Here is a 23,989-nt window from a genome sequence, read left to right as displayed (position 1 = left end):
TACCTTGAAAAGACTATATTATAACTAGACTAGACTATATTATATATTTTTTTTTTGAAAAACAATTTATACAAATTTTACTTAAATTAAATTAAATAACCGAGGCTTAAAACATAGTTAGTTTGACTGGAGTTCACACTTATACATTGTTGCAAGCTCCCTGAAATATTTAGTTTTCACAAACAAAAATTTCGCATCGTTCATAAATTTTGCTTTGAAATTAAATTAAATTAAAAAAAAAAACAAGTTCTTTAGATACTATATGTTACATAATATGAGATTACAAAGTTATATATTCAGTTAGTGTTTGTGTTGCAAGTTTTCGTGGCACTTTCGAGAGTCACGTCTAACTTATGTCAGCTTTGGAAGTATCAAGGCACAGGTATTCTCAACTTGTGGATACAATAGACTAAGACGTATTTACCATCTTGATTTGTGAAAAATTTTAACATCACCTCCGAGAAATCCACATAGCGAAATTGATGGGCTTTTTTATATGGATAGAGGTGGCAAACGCGCAAGAGGCTCAAGGTATGAGGAGTGATGAGGCAACCACTGGATGGACATCCGCAACAACAGGTGTCTCTTTTCACGAAGGTCCCTAAGTCGTATCGGTTCGAAAAAACCGTAGCCGTTAATTGATTCCACAAAGTGGCTGTGCGAGGCATGAAATTTCTTCCATGACGCATGACTGTGGAATGCCAGACGTGACGCGGGTGGTGTTTTGCATTTTGATGAAATGTCCGGTCTTAGATGCCAGTTTGGCCTTCTCTTTTAAGTGACCACGGAACTGAATGTCGCTCAATATATCTACGCCAAGTATGCCGATACAGGCTGTAGCAGTCAGAGGAGTGATCTCAAATTGAGGGTATACGACAAAGGGAGACTTTATAACGGTGAACCAAGAAACGTACGTATGTCTTCCTGGGGTTGAACTGGACCAAATTACGTCGGCCCCATTCCAAGACTTTGCAAAGCATAGACTCGATTTCAGACTCAAGTTAATTCCGGTTCTCGTCGACGCTATTCCGGGATATGTTGGCACGGCTGGTGAAGGAAGCTTACCCTTTGCTTTCGTCAGCATAGCAATAAATACTGCTGATTTGCAGCATAGCAATAAATACTGCTGATTTGCAGCATATCTCTGATATGCAGAAGAAACAGTGTAGGGGATAGCACGCAGCCTTGCGGGACACCAGAGTTTATGGGATTTAAGTCGGAGGAGTCGATCAACAACAAGCTAGTGACCGATTTGCAGTTTCACTATAAGCGCTATATGCCACATGCCGATCAAAGGCCTTCGCTATGTCCAAACTTATCGTCAACGCGTCTCCCTTCGGCTTAACCAGTTGCGCCATTTATGGGTGAAGTATGCAAGAAGATCACCAGCTGAGCGACCCTGACGGTTGCCATTCTGGCAGTCGCTGATCAGCTTTTGGTCCTCTAGGTATCCCAAGAGCTGGCGATTGATAATCAACTCCATTACTTTGAAGAAAATTGAGGTAATGGCAATGGGGCAATAGTTGGATAGATCCGAGCGTACACTTTTCTTAGGGATCGGGTGCACTAAAGCTGCCTTCCATAATTTCGGGACTACGCCATCGGGCCCGCACGATTTATGGAGATCCAATGTAAAAAGCGCCTAAGGCAGGGAGTGCATGCCGAAATTTTACCTCCGGCATGCACTCGCGTCGCAGAATATCCGGATATGCACTTTGGTAATCCAGAGTGGAATAGGACGCAAAGAAGGAGCCCAGGAGATCAGCTTTTTTTTTCACGTCATGGGCCAGCGAGTCATCGTGCCGTCGTAACTGTAACTGAAGCTCAATAAGTAGTACCGGAAAAGAAATAGAGGAGGAATACCTACAAAAATAAGAAAAGCTCATAAAACAGATAAACAGCCCAGTGGGCTTTAAGAAAATCCTGCTGGTGGAATTCTAGAAGTAGAAGGTACCGGTTAGGAATAAATTTGGATTATCTTTCAAAATAAATGAGATGCCATCAAAAACATAACTATTAACATAACCAAGTCTCGCAACTCAGTTCTTCTACCGTAAAAAGTTGTGAGATCCATATAACAAGTCAGTCATTTATTTAGTCCTTAAGGATCCTTCTATCTTAAGTTAGTACGTAATCATCTTACCTAACAACATCTTACAGTGACCATATCAATATTGAAAATATTTTATGTTTTAAATAAATAGATTGACTTGGCCATCGAACTGAACAATTTATTTTTATATAATAATATGTATTTCCTGTATCCCACATTGTGTTTATAATAAAAAACCTACACTGTGTTTTCAAGCGATGGAAAAATTTACCATTTCAGGCACCAGCTCCTCACAAAATACCAGCTGTTAAAAATGTAACACTACTGTACTGTGTTAGGTTTAAGATCTTTATGAGGAGAAAAAAAAAAAGATATTTAAAAAAAATAAATAATATCATAGAGGGTAACAAGATAGTTTGTGTAACAAGAACTAGTCTCTAAAACAAAATGTGTTTTCATCATTGACGTACAATAACAACAAGACTCACAATCGCCTATTAAAAGGTCGTCAAGAAATATTCGAGCGCCGTTATATATACATATACATTAACTTATACAGTTGACATTAAAAAGTTCATTTAAATTAACACCTAATTCTGTAGCAGTAATGTTCAATGCCTATTATATATGTCGGCGTTACGCCAGGGTTTCCTTGACCAAGGTTCACCATGAAGAAATACAACACTAATAATTTCTCAGTTTATTGAAGCACACCTGCTAGTATAGATATGAACCATCTTTACATAAAACAATCGCTTTTATAGCTTCCGTACAATAGATGAAACAGAGTAGATACAACTTCTTTTAAAACACAAATAAAATTAGGTATTGTAAAATAATTCGTAAATACATCTCAATAAATGTTTTAGTGAATTTATATAGCTTCAAATGATTTATATAATAGTTTGTTCATTTAATTTGAACAAACATTACGAAATAAGAAGATGGCGCTGCAAGCAAGTTTCGAAATACAATTAAAAAAAAGACTAATTGCATAAAATAATAAAGTTGGACACAGAATAACGATAATAATTCTAATACAAATAAATTTGAACATTTTCACATTCAATTAAGTATTTTAACAATAAATGAAACATGAAACATCAAATAGTCAAAACAGTGTCTATTAAATTAGTTAGACCTTAATAAATAACAGTGTTATGTTTACAAATAGCTATTTGTATTTAAATCTTATATATTTCAGATATATCTATAATAATATATTCATTTCAACGATAAACTAAAACATAAATATCAATAGTTGCAAACAATTGACGGTAGGTGGCGTTTTGCGCCCATATATACGACCAGTAGAAGCTTATTCATTATGGTGTGAAATATCTGAAAGAGACGTCCGTCTCTTTCGGCGTCGTTTTAGCAATTGAAATGTTATTACTTAGAAAAACGGTTCACTAAATTTAGTTGTTGGGGCGGTAAAGTCCTCAAATGGCAACCACGTACCGGAAGAGGCAGTGTTGATAGGCACACCCCACAAGATGGACCGACGATCTGGTCAAGATCGACGGAATACGTTGGATGAGGGCAGCGCAGGACCGATCGTCGTGGAGATCTTTGGGGGAGGCCTTGGTCAGCAGTAGACGTCTTCCGACTGATGATGATGGTAATGATAATCCAATTTAAGTTTGGATATGCTGTTATTAGGACGATTTTTCACTGAACACTTGGTCATTGCGTGGTGTCGTATTCTAAGCGCGGTCGAAACACAACTGAACGTAAACTCTACCTAATTAGACTCTACCTAGACGCGTCGACAGAGTTTTACTTCAGACAATTTGTGAATCTTGTTGTTTATTGTACTTCAATGGTTTTCCCTTATTTAATTCATATGAATTTCTATTCAACGCTTTATATGGTCAGCAAAATACTAATGATTCTTCTGGTGTTACAAAATAGAATGAGCCTTTGATGAGATACCATCAGATGTAAAAAGGCATAAATGGCATTTATTTTCTTTAGAATTATTTTTGATGTCATTTCTAATATACTAGACACTACTACCGCTTTGGAAACAAATGGCGTTCTGAGAGCGAAGAAGCGGAGCAAGAAACTCTCCCAGCATTCCTTTTTTTCGATATTTTTAATAAAATATATAATGTTGTGCTATCATTGCTATTGCTATATAATAATCATGATCTAGTCCCAGGCTGTCCGATCACTTTGATATTCAGCTGTTGAGTAGAAAGATTTACGACTGTGCCATTCTTTTATAAAACATTTAAAAGTATCCTATCATATTTTTATTTTATTTATTTAAATATACCCAAATGTATGTTCGTTAATCCTCCTCTAATATAAAAATAAATAAATAATTCACCAAAATCTACGGTGAGTCTGGCAACAATATTCTTATAGTGTCATAACAATTTTGCGTATCACAGACTAAATTATATTTGAATCGGGTAAGTAAATAAAGTTCACATGTAGGCTTCACAGATAAAACGGTTCAGATAATCCCAACGGGACCGTGAATTTCAAGTATCGCTACCGGTTATCTTCACTTATCTTTACTGATATTTATGAGAAGAAACCCTGTTATACGAAATAAGATATGAAGTTAAACAATGGACGATTGAAGTGTGTTCCACATCGTACAGGCTCTACTTACAAGTGTTGATTTCTTGATATAACAACGAGTCTAGGTCGATATTGACCTTGGTAACGTAATAAACTATTAAAGCAATTCCAGACGGATGTTTAAATATGTGTATTCAATAGGTTAAGGGAATGTAAGGTTATGTTTTTTTCTAATTGCGAGCAACTCAGAGCTTCTCGAATTGTCGGGGACCCAGTGCTCTGTAAACGGCTGGATCACTTGACATTGCGTAGAGACGTCGCTTCATTGTGTCTTCTACCGTATTTATCACGGGGAGTGTTCCGAAGAGCTGTTTCACCTGATTCCTGCCACGAATTCCAGCTTTGCACTACACGCCACAATATCATCCCCACTACCTAGATGCGTGGAGTTCCTCCACAGTGTGGTTTTCAAGGAACTTTCTTCAGCTGCATAATGAGCTTCCTTGTGCGGTGTTTTTGGGAGAATACGACATGGGTACATTTAAAAAAAGCGCGTACACTTTTTAAAGGCCGGCAATGCTACTGTGATTCCTCTGGTGATACATCAGGTGACCTGTATAACATTTAGTACGCTCGTAAACCCTCTACTCCATAAAAAAATATGATTGGTCAATTGTATCAAATTCTTAAATTAATTATATCAGGCTTGATCTATATATTACGAACGACGGCAAAAGAAAGCGAAAAACCAACGAGAAAGATGAGTGTGACAAAACGACTGAAAGAGAAGAGAAACTTTCGCTAGCGTGTGTTCGCTTTATGTGGATAAGACCTTATGGTAGTCTTATGAATTATGTTATTGTGAGTATTAGTCACCCTTCTGAAAGTTCAATTGGAATGATACCAATTAAATTTTTACCATACGAAATTAATAAAGCTTTAAAAAAGAGTACAGAAATCTGCTACTATAGTGCAATGTATTACGTTAATAATTATATTATATTAAAATACAATAATTTACTAGTTGCTGACGTCACTACGTTTGCTACAGATTAGAGGTATTGTCGGTAACGTCACCACGTGATCGGAATGAAAAAATGCTGTTAATGTTTTTTTATATAAGAAATAGTAAATTTATTAACGTAGTAACTGCTTCAAATGGTCAGAATTTGTAAAATCTTTAATCTCCAAGGAATTTTTCTTCGATATTGAAAGCGTGAGTAAATACGATACTATTAAAATAGTAGTAAGTAAAATATTAAGTAGCATACTGAAATATTAATTCTGATGAACAAAATTAAATATCAACACCAAATAAAATTAAAGACATATCATGAGTTGAGGTTTCAGAAATAATTAAGAGTAAAAAAAGGATGTCTTCATTAAGGTGGAGCGGAAGAAGAGGAGGCCTCCTAGTCATAACCAATGTGGCACAGCACCGATAGGACAGACCCAGCTCCTACGTCTCGTAATCCCAGTGACGTATATCTACGTCTCTCGCTTTCACCGCACCACCAAACCCTCCGACATTGTTCAGTACTTGGTGGAGAAGACAAGGTTCGGTTGGGGGTCGAAAAGTTGGTGACGCGTCACGCAGTAGACTTCAACTCTTTTGTTGTTCGCTTCCCGACAGAACATATATCGACCTTCCTGGTCGTGAAGCTGTGGCCGAAGGGGGTCGTGTTCCGCAAGTATCGCGTACGTCGCCGACCGCCGGAAGCTACCGAACCCGCGCCTCACATCGCCGCGAAAATGTGACGTAGATTTAAGTTATATATGATATGTATGTTAGACTATAAGGTATTTATTTTATAGGCCTTGGAGCCTTAAGTAAAGGAATTATTATTATTATAAAAAAAATCATTGCATCCTACAACGATAAAAATTAACATGGATAAGACGATCGAGCTACGGGCATGAAGTACATAGATACATATTGTGTAACATTGCGATCCTCAGCTCCATCTGGTACTTGGACGTGAACGCTATAGTCGGCCAAAACTCGTAAAATTTATTCCTTTTGTAATGGCAACAATTGTTCATATTTTAATATACATTTATTCTATTACAATGGTTCTGCTAGTTTTGAAATCTCATCTCTGTACAAGTAGAGCAGAGCTATTATGCATGAATAACTTTCCTGCCTTAAAAATAGAGTGGATGCTTACTACCTTAATAAGTAGTCTATTATATTATAAGAATTTAATGAGTGTTTGATATATTGTATGAATGTTGTCGCCCCTCCCGCATCCGGGCCGGTGCCCCTAGCGCTTCGCTAGTCGCCATTCATTACTCATTACTCATAAATGATTTAGTAATAAACGATCCGTTCGACTGAGTTGTTGTTGTATTCCGCCTTAAACAGTTAAATGTTATTTTGAATTAATTAACATTTACATAATATTTAATAAACGAATAGATCATTTGATCTTATCAGCTATGATGTCCAATTTTCGCACCAACAAAATACGTAAACGTTTTGTAAATTTGAAATTGGTAAAATTGTGGGTAAGCTATTGTTTTTATGGAACAGGAGAACAAACCGCTCGTTTGTACGGGTCACCTGGTGCTAAGTGATCACCGCCGCCCACATTCTCTTGGAACACCAGAGGAAAAACAAGAGCGTTGCCTTTAAGGAAGGTGGACGCGCTTTTTTTGAAGGTACCCATGTCGTATCGTCCCGGAAAGACCGCACTAAGAAACTCATACCACAGCTTGATAGTACGTGGAAGAAAGCTCTTTAAAAACCGTACTGTGGAGAAACGCCAAACATCCAGATGGTGGGGATGGATGGGCTCTTCGGAACACTCCCCGTAATAAATGCGTTATAAGACACACAATGCATTTGAATATATTATTTGAACAAAAGTATAAAATTTATTAAATAAAGGTTAAAAAAGTAATTTTATGTCAAATATATTTAAAACATAGAATCGAAATCTTGAAAACATAACATCTGCGTACTAAGACATAAATATTGAAATAACACACCGCTACTCAAATAAACAGATCAAAATTCTTAAGCCTCTTATCATTCCCGCTTGTTAGAATATACATTCACGAAAATTGTATAAATGCTGTGAAAGCATTGAATATGAATGGAGTGTTTCAAAACGCTCGTGTGAAAATACATGTTTATTAATTATTGATAAGCTGATTGAGCTTGATCTAAACAGAAAAGATGACAAATTTACTTTTGAAATGTTTTCAAAGAGACTGTCGTAAATGGTATAAGGTACAAAATAATAGATTTTTATTGTGCCAGTATCCCATTGATGGTGAATCGTCCGGATTTCCAATGTTCGGTGTTCAATGTGTTCCAAGCATTTGATTTTTTTTTATTATATAATTTTTAATTTAATTCATATTGTAAATAAAATAACTTGTCAAAGCCGTCAATACTTTCATTTATTTACAATTCCAAGAATTATGATGATTTGATAGTTACCCTAACCAGGTCCAGGTATGCACACAATCAAAGCACACTTTATCTTAAAACTTTATAGATAATCGTAGATAATTTAAATCTGTGCGTGTATTTATGTGTATATAGTCATTTATCTCTGTAGATATACATTAAACAATTGTTTGCGAAAAATTACCCTTGATGGGTGGGCTTTCCGGATTACGGAGCCACCATAGAAACAAATGGCGTCTTTGACGGCCACCGTGAAGGGGGTATGTAACATAAAAAAACTGTTTTTTTTTTTTTTTCAAAAATTTAAATTTTTTTCTTAAAATTGGTCTATAAGAAAATAGCTCAATGTCTAACTTTTTAATGGGGTTTGATCACTATAATATAGTGTGACACCCTTATCCCTCCTACAACTTTTTCAAAGAATATTTAAATACTTATAATTTTTATGTATTATATGTATAACACAAAATTTTAGTTTTTCATTCCTGTTTTGAATACAATGTTCTGGCACATTAACACTAGTCCAATTTTGACAAGCCAAGATTAAAAACCTTTACTCTATTCTTACTAGTACTTCTTTAGTTAATTTTAAATATGGCTTTATATACGCTGCCCCTCACCCAAACATATCAATCACTATTTTTCTTAATTTCTAAGATTCAACATAATAAACTGTATTCAATTTAAATTAAGTCTTTATTTAACTTAAATACTACACGCACTAACTATGCACAAAATAAATATCTATTTATTTTCTCCTCACAATGATCTTAAAGCTAAAACAGTACAATAGTGTTACATTTTTTAACAGATAGTATTTTGTGAGGAGCTGGTGTCTGAAGTAGGTTGACCCTGTATTACAGATCACCAGGACCTCACCCCTAGATATAAGGATCACAATGATTAAAATAGTATACATCTGTACTAGTAGCTAGAAGAGCAACAATAGATGATAACAATAGATGACTTTAAATTTGTAAATTACTAATGTGCGTGTGTTTTTGAGTGTGTGTGTTTGTGTGTGTGTGTGTGTGTGGGCGTACTCTACTCTCAGTTACTATAAGTGAAGAAGGTTTTCAGTAGAGGTATAGTCCAATTTCTGTAACCACTCTGTCAAGATACGCTTGCATTAAGTTCTGTTGAGGTGGTAAATTGACAGCACTTTGTTTACCTTATTGTAAAAAAGAAGAAAGAAAAAAAAGAAGAATCTTTGGGAGAATCTAGTATTAAACAATAATTTTTCGCCTTTGCGCTTTATTTTTTTCCGGATCGTAACTGGTAAGGCTATGTTTTTTTAAAACTGTATGCAGGATATAAAGCTGACGCATAGTTAAAACCTTTGATAGTTTATAGAGTTCTGTAGTGGGATGGTAGATTGGTAATGAGTTACTTACTTTCAATATATCGCTAAAATGCCTTCATTCATCGTTCTTGTGTAGTATACAACAAAGAATACTGTTCAATTGATTACTTTTCAGGGTCGATACAGATCTTGATTGAACAAATTAAGAAAATGTCTTAGTTTTAATTTATTCTCATTAGTATTAAATAATATTGCATCTCTTTTCTAACTTAAAAATTTATGCTAATATTATTACAACTAAATCCATCAATAATTTTCTGTAATTATTTTATTATTTTCAATTTAATATATTTAATTAATATTTATTATTTTCAATACAAATAGGTACTTTTAAATTGTAATTCATTTGCTCGCATTTTTCTATGTACTATTTAATTGTGGAAACTTTTATTGGTCAGTGATTTATATTTTAGGTTTTATTTTTTAGGTGTATTAAGTTGTAGTGTTTGTTTGCCGACTAAATTAACATAAATATATTGTAAAAATTATTATTTAAAAGAAGATTTCTATTTTCAATGAATGTAATTTGAAAAAGGATACATTTTTAATATGAAATTATATATTATCTAGTGACCTTCAGTCACATTATAATTATTAAATTGATTATATTTTTTATTGTTTTAAGTAATATATGACTTCATTAGTTTTTGCAACGCGCGCCGATTAGATGAAGTTAAATATTTAATGCCCTTTCTCTACGAAAATCGCAATTATGTAACCCCGCAGTAGTTAATAAAAAGTTTTATCAGAGGCTAAGTTGATTTTAAGTGTATCTTTTACAGACAGATTTTAAATCAAATCAAAATCACATCATTCATGTAAGTCAAGAAAATGGAAAAATGAATGTCAAAAATGTTCTTTTCTCTTTAGATTTACCACCACTTCAGAAAAAGTTCAGCTTTAAAGTAGCCAGAAAGTCAATGCCACCCTTTTAAATCAAGTTTTACAAATCATTTCAATTATAATTTATGTTAAGTGATGCAACAAAAATACTCAAACGTCAAATATTCAATGCCTTACTGCAACGAAAAGTAAATGTAAATTAATAAGTAAAAACACAAGAGTTATTGATGAATCAATCCACACAACCGCAAATAAATAAAAGTGTTATGCGAGCATTTTATTAGCGGTTATAAAAAATAATAATTTCATTTTAAGAACACGAGAAAATTTAATATTTCTCTTTATAATACTATTATCATGGTATGAGGGGCATGCAATGGTTTTCTAGCAAGGTAGGCACTGTGGATCTAACTAGTCGTAGTTTAGCTTTAGAATATGCAAACATTGCTTACCGTAGGTATTTAGTATGTAGCGTAAGGAAAAATTTTATGAGTGGGTCACCAATAGAAGTTTTGTTATAAAATAACGGAACCAAATTAAACAAAATTAACTTTAACACTTGTGCTATATTTATTTAGGTTCATAGCGAGGTAGGTACTGCCTAATTGCCTATATGATATGCACGCCCCTGATGGGTATGTTATAGCTACAACAAGACTAACGAGGGTTTAATAGTGTATTATCCACCTTTATTTAACAGTGTATAACAATTTAAGACCACTATTATATATTAAACAGTCACTCTTGTGCCAGGATACATCTAACAGGTAATTAAATTGGCTAAACGTGAGTGCTCATAAACGTTAACATTACCTTTATTACGTTCTCGTATAATGTATTGTACATACATTGTAGTACAGACTAAGCATGACACACTGCTTCTACAGCATTCTCTTCATATACTCGTATCATTATGCAGAATGGTTAACATGTAACGTATAGAAATAGGATGTAATGTTTAATCTATTTAGTCTTGTTTATCTAGTCAATAAATATTTTCAAAATAAACATTACAAAACTCTACTTAATATAACGCCAGGTGAGGATGAAATCATTTACTGACACCCATTAGGATTTTGAACTATTTTAGATTTAAATTAAAAAATATATATTTTAGGTTATTTATGTAATTATTTCTTCTTTCTTAAATATACATTACCCATTTTCATTTATAATATTTGTATAATCGTGTATCATATATATAATCATTGTATACTCATCATTATAAATACTTAATAATATGATTCAATATAATTTCAGTTTATACGGTCTATATATATTTATGATATATTAACTTCCAAATACAATTTTTTTATAATATTGGATATAACTGTCACTAGAGGCTGCTAAAATCCAATGTTATTGTGGTGTCCCCAGCACACAACTAAATACTGAGTCAGCTCCCTTTACCATAAACATCACGGGCCGCCATCAACTTACAATTAGCAAATCTCAGCCTACGCGTCTATTAGGCAGAGTTTTCGTTCAGTTGTGTTTTAACCGCGCTTTGAATACAACGCCACGCTATAACAAGGTGTTCAGTGAAAAACTGTCTAAATAACAGAATATCCAAACTTTGTTAAGGATGGAGTGTTGTATTACACGTTTGTGCTTCTATAAATTAACAACATTGTAAAACTAAATTGACGTTCTCAATCATTTTGCAAAATAATTACATTTCAATGGCTAAAACAAAATACATCGCCGACGAAAATATGTACGATAGAGATGTCCATCTCTTCGGAACCAGTAGAATTTTCAGTCTTATTTACTAAGATATTATATCGTGGGTTACTTCTATACGAGATATATATGATAATGAAATCTATATTTCATTATAACTAGGCAGTTGAACATAATTTACAAATGGAACTTAGAGGCCAAACTGGATTCTAAAAAGCTTGGTGTACTCCGTAAGACGAGACAGTACTTTAATATAAGTAGCCGACTGCTACTAAATAAGGCGCAAATTCGGCCTCACATGAAGTACTGTTCTTTCCTGTGGGCGGGTGCTCCCCACTACTAGCTTTCTTCATTTGACCGCATACAACGAAGAGCGGCTCGAATCATCGACGATCAAGTACTCTCCGATCGGCTTGATTCTTTGGTGTTGCGTAGAGATGTGGGTTATGAATAAATCGACTACTGCATTTACTACGAAGAGTGCTCAGAGAAGCTGTTCGGGTTGATACTAGCGGCCGAATTCCACCAGCGGCTGTTTTACTGAAACGGTGCAACTTAGAGACCTTCAAAAAAAGAGCATATTCTCAACTTAAAGACCGGCAACATATCTCTTGATCCCTGGTGTTGCGGATGTCCTTGAGCGGTTGCCTCACCACTCCGCATCTCGAGAACCTCTTTCCCGTTTGCCCTTCTCCTTTTCTTATAAAAAAAATATATTATATTTGCAATGGAGAGAAATATGTTAGGCGTTAAGAAAAAGGACAGGAAAAGTAGCACAGAGTTTAAAATGGCGACAGGAGTTGAAGACTTTTCAGTAAAAGTGAAAAGATTGAAGTGGAGATGGGCTGGACATACCATAAGATGAATTGATAAGTGCAGCAAAAGGGTAACAATCCGGCATCCAAGAATCGGAAAAAGAAAGTGAGGACGGCAAAATAAAAGTTGGAGAGAAATGACACATAGAAAGTTATGGACTAGGACTGCAAAGAAAAGAGTGATATGGAAGAAGTTGGACGAGATCCATGCCAAAGGGTACACAGACTAAAAAATAAAATAAAATAAAGTCGTTTATTAGTAGACTACTGGTATCTTATAATGTTCAATTTTCCTGTCAATCCTTAAATATCATGATGTTGCAAAAGTCTACAGCGAATGTGCACCAGGGTGTTTTGAGCCACCTGCTTGTTTGCCCCGAGTCAGCACAGGTTTGCCCCCTCCAGAATACGCGGGGCATCCTCTAACAGGTATAGGTCCTAATTGTGGACGCCCAGGGACGGATTCTCCAGGACTACATAGCCTGGTACCGTCCTGAAGTAGTCTATTTTTAGTCCGTGATGAAATTTTTATCAGTGTGGGCCTCCGGATACCCCGCTCACCGGACGAAACACAGCGGCATTGTAATAAATAAATATGAATATGAAAAAGCCGCTATTGCATGCCAGTTTCAAGTGGGAGAGTGGTATTTCTCCGGGCGTGCCGGCCTAATTCGGTTGTATCCGTTGGGACCCAACATGGCACTACCACTAAATTTTTTTATTAAATTATTAATATGTTAGAATGCTCTTATAATGGTAACTGATTATGCTTAAATTCCTATCTAAAAGTATAAATGAGTGTTATTGTGTTTTTTATTTCATTTTCACCTAAAAGTAAAATTATTACCTCACCAAATTAAGATAAGGTGTGACCATTTCCTGACCACTTAGCACTCAGTACCCCTCGCCCGCTCACCTCAATTGGCTGACTAAATTAGTTGCATTGCGAATATTATATGAATCTATTGGACTATAAGATCGATGATTGAAACCCACATACCGATTGTGAAGCCATTTGTGAAAGGCCAAATGAAAATTTACATAACATTATATCAACGTCAGCTTTAGTTGACAATCTTATGAATATTTATATCATATCAAAATATATTATTCTATTGAATAATAATGTATTTTATGTGACGCTTATAAGTTTAGCACTGCTCAAAATATTGCGATGATAATATATGAAATAAATTCGTAAAACAAAACATTTAACTTCATAATTATAGCGTACTAAAAAATAACGTCATTAAGAAACTGTTTATATGGTTCTATTCATTAAGTTACACTGTTACATTTAGAGGGCCTTCAGATTCGCTCACGTTTAAAAGGTTACTAAGTTGAAGTATTAAGTAATTAAAGTAACTTCTGCTAATTAAACTTTAGCTAATTACGGCACGCTATTGTTTTATTATTTTACTTCACGTCATAAGAACTATACTATTACATTTAAATAAACTCATTTCACTAGAGAGTTAAAAGAATTTGTTAAGAGGTTTTGATCATGTACAGAGAAATGATGAAAGTTGATAGCCTCCACATGAACAAAGCATTAGCTCTGTAAATGTAGAGTGTAATGTTTTGGACAAAGTTCAACGTAGATGAGAGAAACAAGCAGGACGTTTAGCTGATGGTAATTGATACACCTGCCCATTACAATGCAGTACCACACACGATTCTTGAAAAACCCAACAATTCTGAGTGGCTTGTGTTCGTAACCTTGAGGCATTAATAATATGTTACATCTCATATGCCCAGTAATTCCACTAGCTATGCCGCCCTGTAGACCGAAACACATTACTGCTTAACGGCAGAAAAAGGCACCCTTGTGGTACAATCTAGATAATAGATAAAGCCACACCCTGAGAGTTGAACAAAGCAAACACGATTTCACGACGATATGTCGCTCGAACGGTTGGCTCAGTTGGCAAAGCACTCGCACGGAACTAGAGGTCGTGGGTTCGAGTCCAGCATCGTTCATAAAATATTTGTTTTTTTGTGTATCACAACCATTTCAGAAAGGTGCCCCTAAACGTGGAGCCTAATGGTTAAAGTTGTCACACAGTCAAATAATTTCTTTGTCGGCTTTCACAATTCGCAACTTCACAGAGTTAAACTTATTTGCGACAAGCGAATGGTTTTCTTCATTACACCTAAATTTGTCACCTGAGATCGACATTTCAATTTAATTTGTGATTGTATAATTTTAATTACCATCTATTTTTAGGCCCATATTCCAATCCAATTTTCAGTCATCACTCAGTTATAGATTTTTTGATAGTTTCAAAAAATGCTTTGTGAACTGACGTTTGTCACGTATTTGATAATTAGTTGAAATAAATCATATGGCCGTTTTCAATAACGTATCTCTAGTTACGGATAGATTGCTATCACCGTTTTATGTCAAGATCTTATCTATCCAAAGTTATGTCCAATATAGTTTTGTTATTAGTTACAGTTCAATGCTAGCTGTCGTTAGGTTATTTAAATGTAAGTAAGCTTAAAAGGATAGATTTGACTACCTCTAGTAAGTTAAACTTAGAATAAATAGGTTATTGATAACGGCTGTTAGTTCATTTGGTTTCTGAACTCTGATTTGATTGACATTCCCCAGAGGCGTCAATACGTAGACATGATAATTATTGCACTCTCAATAATGAAATTGGGCATTCCCATTCATAGTACACGTTTCGCATTCTTATTGGACGTTTCAACGCATACTACACCATTTAATAATGTAGATAATTCACAATTTGATTCATTATAATATGTAATTGCATAAATTGATTCTATTTCACGTTTATTTATTAATTCTAGAATTTAATCACACATATAATAACTATTATATTTATACAAATATATCAATATTAGTAATACAAGTATTATCAACTATGAAAGTATTAAGTTTTTATTGATTTGAAAATCACAGTAACGAAAAGGTTTTTTAAAAATATATTGGGTTACGCGATTACGTAAATTGGAATAAGGTTGACCACACAATATAGTAACGTAACAATAATGATGTAACGGTTTAAATTCAGATAAGTGTTAAGCAATAAGTTAATAAACATGAAATATCTATATTTTACAGTTTCCCCTAATAATCAGAATTTGGGCAGCGTTACCCCTTAAAATTCACAATAATGTCCACTCCAACTGGACGCTCTTATATAGGGAATGATCGTCTACCGTAATGCCAACTGTTAGTTGGCACTGCTGTAGTGTCACCTAACTTACACGAATCAAGTTAACTAAAGATCTAAGTATTATATACTATTATTGTTATTTCTAATCATAGTGATAATTATATTAAATAGTATTTAAATATTAACAGTAGTTAAATAAATGAAGTAATAATTTGACGACCTGTATAGCCGAGTGGTTAGCGATCCTACCTACTAAGCTAGAGGTACCGGGTTCGAATGCCGGTAGGTGCAAGCATTTATATGATGAATATGGATGTTTGTTTCCGAGTCATGGATGTTTAAATCTATTAATGTATGTTTATGTGTATGTTTATATGAATTTATGTATGTTTAAGTAAATATATTGTATTAAATATATCATTGTCTTGTAACCCATAACACAGGCTATATATGCTTAACTTGGGGCAAGATAATCGGTGTAAAAAGTGTGTCAATATATTATTATATTATATTAATAATTGGGATATCTTATGGCAGTTCATGACGTTGGTAGCGCTTGTTTACACATTAAGCTGACACGTGTAACATAAATACGTAAATTGGTATAAACTTGACCATAGAAAGCAGTGCAGCAATAATTGAAAATTGGCTGATTTCTGATAAGTAGACATGTACGATTTGTGAATGGCTCACTGTCAATTTTTGGACATCAGAATGAAAAAAGAAATTTAAGTAAAGTTTCATAGCTTGAAAGTAATAAGCAAACAAAATATAATCGAAATCATCAAATTACATTTTACAACATAGCAATTAAGCAATCAAACATGAGAGGCTGGATTCATGTCAAAATAACGAATGGTCTTGATTTATGACGTCATAGTCGATTTTAATTAAACTTTTATTGAAAATGTGTGCGGCTATGAAAATTCAGGGCGTGATTTTTAATCAAGCATCTGTAAGTCTTCTTAGCTGACTAATCAGGTTTTTAATCGATTTTAACACACTTTATATGATATATTTATATCTTTGTCATGCTTGCAGGATTAATTTGATACCTCAAGTGTGCATGTGTACCTATAATTTACTTAGATAAGCATTTAAAGTGGCTCTGTTTAAAATATCTCGTACTGTTTTTTTTGTATTTCTGATTCAATTTACCAATGTTATTGTTAGATTTGGATAAACATTGAATAAAAAATTTACCTCATTATAATTGGTTGCGCCAGGGAATTTAAAGTGGACTGTAATTATAAAATTGGTACTCTTCTGCAAGATCCTTGGTTCTTCTTTATTCGCTTGAGTGTGCTGGCAAATCATATTAATATATTTCTCGGGACATTTAACGAAGAAATCACTACTCACGGTGGCAAATCTACAGGAATACTGTGATTTCCTGGATTTATAATTAAATGTAGCGGGCTCAACCTTCGCGTGCGCTTGCACTTGACGGAATGTGTGTTACGCCATACGACCATAGATGTCGCGGCTCCCGGTTTGTTCTTAACTTGTACCGGCTAAGTTGCTAGGATAAAGGTGTGAGGGGTTAAGGAAAAGGTTGTGTGCTATTTGGACAACTGGCGTTAATATCACAAATTGTACTATCACATATCATGTAACACTTTTGAATACTAATCTATATACATAAAAATGAATTGTTGTTCGTTAGTCTCGCTAAAATTCCAGAACGGCTGCACTGGGTTGGCTAATTGTGGTTTTAAAATAATTGTAGAAGTCCAGAGAAGCTTTAAAGGGTTTAAAAAAATAACTATAAAAATGCTCGGAATTAAAATAATAGTTTAAAAATAATTACTAATTAGAATTTCTATATTCTCTTTCTAACTTTCTCAAGATGTTAAAAATAAACTTAAATTTAGGTAACTATCAGATTATTTTTATGTAGATTGATAAATCTTAAGTTTTGTCACAAATTAAATTTCTGAACGCAAACAATATTTTTTGACATTTGACAGCAGACAATTTGTAGATTGATAAATCTTAAGTATTGTAAAAAAATAAAGTTTCTGAACCTAACCGCACCACAAAACAAAACAAAAAATATAGTTTATCAGAAAGCCTTAAATTAATTAACAGGCTGTATCATCTGTGTGTGTCAATATCAAATTGAAACCTTATAAATAGCCAGTATTTCAGGAAAACTCTGTTTTGTAAGTAAGCAACATCATTTTCATTGTGTAATTAATCGAAAATAATAATAAAATTTCATTCATACCGAGCATTTGTTAATTTGTTTTAATAAAAAAAAAGGATTCCTCTTGTTTGTTTTAAGTTTATTTTATACAAAAGCTTAGGTCTTTTATTTATCCATTGAGGCTGTACGAAGTCTGCCGGGTCAGCTAGTGAACAATAAAAGTAGAGTTAGGCTTGCATTGTAGGTAACTGTATTAATTATTTAATAGATAAAAATAAGGTAACCTTTATTGTACTGTTTTAAATATATTCTTTACACCAGTATCACTTCAAATGAACCAACAGAATATTCTAGAAAGTAGGTAAAATGTAAGAGGCTTAGAAAAACTGTTTTGTACAAAAAAAACGTACGCTCTTTTGTTCCCCTTTTCCATAAAATAAGATACTCTTTGATGTTAGAATTATTCAATAGAATATTTTACCTAAAACAAAATCTTTCATCAATTCTGTGAAACAAACCGACAGAATAGAATATAATTCAATAAGCTTTCACTAGTTCCACAGATTTGAATCTGTTTTCCGTTCGATCGCCTTCACTAAGAGATCAATGGCCTAGTTTTAAATAATTTCCCTCAAATTTTTATTAATTCTGCAGATCACACAATTAATATTCATTCATAAAAGATTGCCTGACTTAATTTTAATTTCGTCTATTTTAATAGTTTATTTTTTTGTGAGAATTAGATTTATTTTAAAACTTAAATTGGAACAGGATTTTAAAATCACTTATTAAACTTGAAAACCTTTATACAAACACTTGTACATGTATTTGAATGTATATTAGTTCAGTTTTTGGTTAGCTCAGTTGATTAGAGCACCGGCACGGAACGCCGGAGGTCGCAGGTTCGAGTCCCGCATCGATCATAAAAATTTTTGTAGTAGTAGTAAGTGACGGTAATCACTTTAAAAACAACAAATTGTTTAGATTTACAAGAGCGACATCTCAAGTCAATTTCCTAATATGCAAATATTTTGAAATATATATCATAATATGAAATGAAATGTCATTGACTGAACTATTTGAATGGCCTATATATATTGGCCTATTGTATAGCTATATATAGCTAGTTAGTATAAGTAAAAAATAGGTTTCCGATAAGTAAACACTATAACATATTATACTGAATATTTTTCCGAAACACGCTGCATCTAATGGTACAAATATTATTTTGATCGCTTCAGTACTTTTTGCAGTATAACCGAAGGCAAAAAACGGCTGTACATTTATCTGTATAGATAAAATAACGATTAAGAAGAATCTAGAGATTGGCCATAAAGATGTTAAGTGAGGCAGTGGATGCAATTTCCTTTAGCTCCCTCCGGCTTTGACCCATATTTAATATGAAAGGTTATTAAAAACGGAACTTATCGCTTAAATCTTTATTGGAATACATTTTTTATTAAAGTATTTATATGCAATTTTGTGCCATAGCTTTTGCCATCTTGTAGGCTGTACAATGATCCTTCGTAGTTCCTTAATTTTGTATTCAGTACAGAGAGTAACATTTATAATTTTAATTGCTTTTTAAATGGTGTTGAGGATAAATTCCCTTAAATTCGAATACGGCTATAACGTAATAATGTTTTTGCCAATCAAAATTATTTTCTCTTTTCAAGGTGTTGAATTCTCGATAAATAATAATGTCAGTTATTTTACTGTTTTACCCTATTTACTCAATTTCATGTCCAATAAAACATGAGTTTAGTTTCCGCGATCAAATTAAAAAAAGCAATATATTTTAAATCCTTTGTAGAATATTATCCTATATTATCAGAAATTATTTCACCATGGTTATTTATAATCTTATACTGTTAAAAAAAACTTAATTAAATAAAATAGTACTTAATATTTTTCAGTTCGTAGTCGGTAAAAAATATTACGTTTTTTATTTGTATATATAATTAATAAAGCCTTAGTAGCTTTAAGCCCAAAAATTTCATTAGAATAAATTAATATATAAGAAGTTAAATACATAAGATACATAAAAGCTGTAAGGGAAAATGTATACACTTTTATAATAAAGACCCAGCCACTGTTCAGGCATTATCTATAAATAAATTTAAATGTTTTATAAATAAATAGCTCAATCGTAAATCCTTTTACTCCACAGCTGAATATATAAGTGATCGGACAGCCTGGGACTAGATTATGATTATTTTATAGCGATAAAAATGACTGTACAATATTGTATATTTTTGTTAAACAGAGCGCAAAAAAGAAAATATTGGGGGAGTTTCTTGCGCCGCTACTTCTCTCTCAGAGCGCCAATTGTTTCCGAAGCGGTAGTAGTATCTATAAGTATATTAGAAATGACATCAAAAATAATTCAATCAATTTTGAGAAAATAAATGCCTTTTATGCCTTTATGCCTTTTAAACAGTTCGTACTGTGGGTGCGGAGGAATGTCATTTGGTATGCCTAGTGAAAGGTGATATGTACAAGAAAAAAAGAAATGTATATATTCGTGCTATTACTTATGCTCTAAGTATTAAGTGCTACATTATATTGCTATGGAACTATGAAGTCGATATTAATTCTTATTATCATAATCATAGTATTAACATCAGAAACAAAAAGACTTATAATATCTACTACTCGGTGAAGTCGAGTTAGTAAGTCTTTTGAGGGGCGATGTATATGCTTTATGTTCCCAGAACATATAAAAAACAAAAAAGAGACATTTTGGTAAAGGTAACATTAACATAATGACTTTCTTGATTATACCACAAACTGGGAATGGAGCGACCGCCCTCAGGCTAAGTATATATGACCTAATTTCCTTATATCCAAATTTTATAAAAAAGATAGGCACTTTTCTTCCTGTTCTTCTCAGGTCTGAGGCTTCTTTTCCGAATGGGTGATAGTTTTTGACTTTCAATAAGTAATTTATTTTGGATAAAAATAATATTTTTGTTCTTACTGAAATTGTCAACCAAGAGGACAAAGAAATGTTTGTTTTGAGGCCAGATTTTTGGTAAATTACCAAATTAGTGTCTTTTTCATTAACAGTTAATTATTCTTATATTAAAATGATAAATTGACACTCTTATCTAATATAAATGTTCATTCTCAATTATTGTTCAAGAATGCTTTCACAAGATAATTGGGAACCTATCTTTGAAAGACAAGGCATGACCTTACAGACATGAAACTTAGCGATGACGAATTAAAATTACAAAAAAACTCCTTTAGGTTTATAAATCTATATATATAAATAAAATTGGAGTGTCTGTTCGTAATATTGAAAAAATCGTTTTTTAATACATGTATTTGAATATATATATACGGTACATACACCGAACTAATATTTTACAATTTTTGTCTGTCTGACTGACTGTTTGTTCCGGCTAATCTCTGAAATGGCTGGACCGATTTTGACGGGACTTTTATTTGTAGGTAGCTGATGTAATAAGAAGTAACTTAGGTTGCAATGTCCAAGAAGCGATTAACTCTAAATATAATTTATATGGCAAAACAACGTTTGCCGGGTCAGCTAGTTGTATATATATTTTATACTGATTCACTTGCATTCTCAAACATCATCTATTTTCGATACTCTTTCATTTGTAAACTCAAATATTCAAGTCATTATCCATTTTATTTATGATTACTAGCATATTTATTTTTAGCACTGTGATCGCTTCTGAGAAAGCGGTTCCTGAATGTAAGAATCTTCAAAGTAATCTGTCTTCCGCTCCGTTAACTCGGATATGAAATGACATGAGCGATTCCTTTACATTTTTAAATTTGATATATATATAATTTTTAAATAATTGTATATATTTTGATAAGTAGCGGTTCTGTCTTGTATTTTCAGTTAGTGAGTGATGAGAATTATAAAATAAGACGATATTATAAAGATAATGTTATTGTTGTTCCCACAAAATGGCTGCATTGTGCAGGATGCCGGAAAGATTTTATGGGAACTACAAGCAGCAGCTATCAGCAGCTGAATCTCCTGGTGAAACTGCTGGTCTCGTCCCTTATTGTCATAAAAAAAAATATTCACGATAAATAAGCCGTAATACACCTCTAGCTGACTCATTTAATTTATACCTTTGCCTGTATGTTTATGATATCACAACTGACTCTCTAAGTCGCAATCAATGTCGCGCTTAGATTGCGAATTGCCCACAAGACAAGAATTAATAAATAATACGTTCACTGAAAGATGAACATTGGGCTTGTTAAAAGCAAATAAACTGCACATTTTCCAATCAATTACTAGATAATATATTATATAGTATTTTATTTAAACCTGTCTGTCTTGTGTTATTAGTAAATACCTTGCCTTGCTATAAAATTATACGCAATACAAAGTAGCAAAACTACTAAACAGAAAAACCAGTCCAGAAAAAAATGTATAAGGATTCCTTTTAAATCTTAAAAAATAAACATTGCTGGAGAAAAGGTTATTAGTAATCTAAATTTAGTAGTTTCTCTGGAAAAAGTATAGATATATCATTAAAATTTATCTAGAACTATTGTACCACATGACAAAAAATATGATACTGTGACGAAAATTTTGAATAATCTACAACATTTAAAGTTAAAACACATTACTTGAGCTTTACGATCGGCTACAGTATTTCGACTTACCTCTTTTTAAAGTTTTCAGGATTCATTGCAATCACCAATCTAACTCAAGATCACGTTAAAATATTTTACAAATTTAAATGTTATACCAAAACAGTTTATAACCATTTCATAAAATCAATGTAATGAAACCACTTCCGTAGCAAACTTCATATAAGTTCGTAGCACGTAGCGTCCATCCGATACGGATCTTTCTTATCAACTGCCGCTACGAGACTAGTAGACATCGCGGCTACGCGCCAAGTACTACGCCACTGTAGAGCCACTGCGAAAAGTTTCAATGCAATCAGATTCATAATAATTCTTAAAGTCTGACTTTTGAGATTATTATATTAACAAATATTCAAGACCCTTTTCATAATATTTATAGCGTATCAGCTCTCTTCTTTTCATCGGTAATTGAATTTCTAATTTTAGAAGTACTGATTGCGTATTGTTTTAAATCAAATTATGTATTTTATTTTTATACAAATATTTCATGCATTTTGATTGAATCGCATATAATTTAACATTGGTTTTGTAAAGTTGATCAGAATACTTTATAATAACTGATACAATGTTATAAATTAATGAGCCGTATTCTAAGGAATATCACTCATTAAGGACAGACTTACAATGGACTTAATCTTAAGCAATATTTTTAATATATTCAGAACATCTAAAAACCAGATATACATATCTCTAAATTAAGTACCTATTTAAGCCCACATAATCTCAAAGGCTGTGGTAAGCATTTTAAAATAGAAAAACCGAAAAATACGAAAAGAAAATACTCGTAAACAAGTATTGTTGAAATACAAAATTAAGAATATGATAGATATGTATAAGCTCTTTGAAATATTTCTGCTCAGAGTAAAAATATTTGAAACTAAGTATATATTTCGTTCCCTCAGGCTATTAAATAATAAGTTTAATTACACAATATTACTTTGTAAACATATAATTTTGATGAGAAAAAAGCCCGCTGAGTTTTTGGCGCACTTTCTTCTCAGGTCTGAGGCATTCGTTTTGGAATGGGTAGTAGGTTTTGACTTTCAACAAGTGATGTCAAATCCTATTTTGAATAAAATTATTTGATTTTGTATTGAATTGAACCTGACTACAGTAAGCCTCAGACTTAAACATAATACAAATAGAAGTATGTACAAGTAAATATATGGTATAGTCGTAGAGATGACCTCGTCTGTGTATTTGAATTCGTTATTTCATTATTAGTGCGTGCATTTCGGTACTTACAAGGCTAACCTTCATATCTGCGTGGTTTAATCTAAATAACAATATTATTTTTAGGGTTCCCTTGCCAAATGGCAAACAAAAGCTTACTCCCT

General features: G+C 33.0%; 1 protein-coding gene across 1 annotated transcript in view; it reads right to left on the bottom strand.

Moving 5' to 3' along the window:
• LOC126974280 (octopamine receptor) overlaps positions 1-22,854 on the bottom strand; it is a 72,657-nt gene extending 49,803 nt beyond the window's left edge. Inside the window, exon 1 of the mRNA XM_050821745.1 lies at positions 22,665-22,854. The gene's annotated coding sequence lies outside the window, so the exon portion shown is untranslated. The remainder of the gene's footprint in view (positions 1-22,664) is intronic.
• Between the last annotated feature and the right edge of the window lie 1,135 nt (positions 22,855-23,989).

The sequence above is a fragment of the Leptidea sinapis genome, chromosome 32 (assembly GCF_905404315.1).
Source record: "Leptidea sinapis chromosome 32, ilLepSina1.1, whole genome shotgun sequence".
In the NCBI taxonomy this organism is placed as follows: domain Eukaryota; kingdom Metazoa; phylum Arthropoda; class Insecta; order Lepidoptera; family Pieridae; genus Leptidea; species Leptidea sinapis.
The sequence above is the reverse complement of the archived record's forward strand: the minus strand, read 5'-3'. Positions and strand labels throughout refer to the sequence as shown.